We start from the raw sequence: 1,625 nt of genomic DNA, 5'->3' as shown, positions 1-1,625 counted from the left end.
TGAGGTGGGGATGGGATTGGGATGAGGTGGGGGTGGGACTGGAATGAGGTGGGATGGGCTGAGGCTGAGGATTGAGATGGGGGTGGGATTTTGACGAGGCAGGATGGGATGAGATGGGGTTGAAGATGGGATGACAATGAGGATTGGAATGGGGATGGCATAAGGACAGGGATAGAGATGGGCTGAGGATGGGGCCAGGGCTGGAAATGGGATGAGATGTGGGTGAGGATGGGGATAGGGAACCCTCACAGGGATGGGGATGCCCCAAAGCCATGGGAAAGCTGACAAGGTTGGGGAAACCCGGCAGGGCTGAGGATGGTGCAAACCTGTGCTGGGTGCCCTCAAATCCCCCAGACAATCCCATGGATAACTCCCCCCGGGACAGTGTGAGGAATGGGGGTGGGCAGTGCCACAGTGTCCTCCACACTGTCCCTCTGATCACCGGGGCTCCGGGAGGGGCCGGGAGGGGCCCGGGGTGTCGTGGTGTCATTTTAAAGTCACCGCTGGCACCGAGCCCCGGAGGCGCCGGAGGCATCAATCTCCCGGGGCCGGCGCTGTCAGGCGGGTATTTAGTGGAATGTTTCCTAAATGAACGCTTGATGGGAGAAGAGGGATGGCTGCAACGTTCCGAGCCACAAGGTTATCCCAGCGGCCGCGCCGGCTGCCAGCTCCCAGTGCCCGCTGGAAATCCGGGAGGGGCAGCGGAGATAACCCCCGGGAAGGGTCCGGGAGCAGCATCCCACGGGACCCTTCCCACGCTGGGATGGATTTCAGGGGAAATGCCGGGCAAAGCTCCAGGCAGGAGGGGAGGGAAGGGAGAATGGGGAAGGCTCGGATGGCTCAGTTTAATTTGGGTTCTGAAGGGGGGGAAATATCCCCTCCGTGGGAGGAGGCAGGAATTCTGCTGAGGGGGGATTTTTCTTTATGGAAAATGGGAGAAATTGAGATGATCCTGTACTTAACATCCCTCCAAGTGGATGTGGCCCGGGATAGTGAGGGTAGAGGTGACTCATCTTGTTCCCACCAGGAGAGACAACTCCCAGAGACATCAGGGAAGGACCTTTGCAAACTTATTAACTGAATAAAAACAAACTCATGGACAGCACAGCCTGCCCAGGAAGGAGTGCTGGAGCACAGGTGGGATCTGGCTTTCCCAAAGGGAAAGGTGATGGCTCCTGCAAGGAGTTTTGCCTCTGAGACAGGGCTGGGCCAGTCCAGGCTCTGCTCCCACCCCGTTGCTGGTGCACCGTGACAAGTGGTGACATCAGCTCCGTCTTTCCAGGGTGCTGTGACCCGTGGCAGTGGGATGCCCTTTGATGCCAGGATCCAGTGGTGCCCAGTGTCGTGATGCCAAGATCTGGTGGTGCCCAGTGCCAGGATAACAGGTCCCAAAGGCACCTGGTGCCAGGATGCCCAGGCCCAGTGACATCAGGCTGGCAGCAGGCACATCCCAGCAGGGCTGTGACAGTGCCCTGTGTTCCCATGGCTGAGCAGGAGAAGGTGATGGGAGTGGGACTCCAGCATTCCTGCTCTGGATCCGGCCCCAGGGCAGTGCTGCACCCCATCCCCTGCACCCCATCCCATGGCCTTGCACCCTATTCCATGGCCCTGCACCCCATCCCATG

This window comes from Manacus vitellinus, unplaced genomic scaffold, assembly GCF_001715985.3.
Source record: "Manacus vitellinus isolate BGI_N305 unplaced genomic scaffold, ASM171598v3 scaffold_84_pilon, whole genome shotgun sequence".
Lineage (NCBI taxonomy): Eukaryota > Metazoa > Chordata > Aves > Passeriformes > Pipridae > Manacus > Manacus vitellinus.
The sequence above is the reverse complement of the archived record's forward strand: the minus strand, read 5'-3'. Positions refer to the sequence as shown.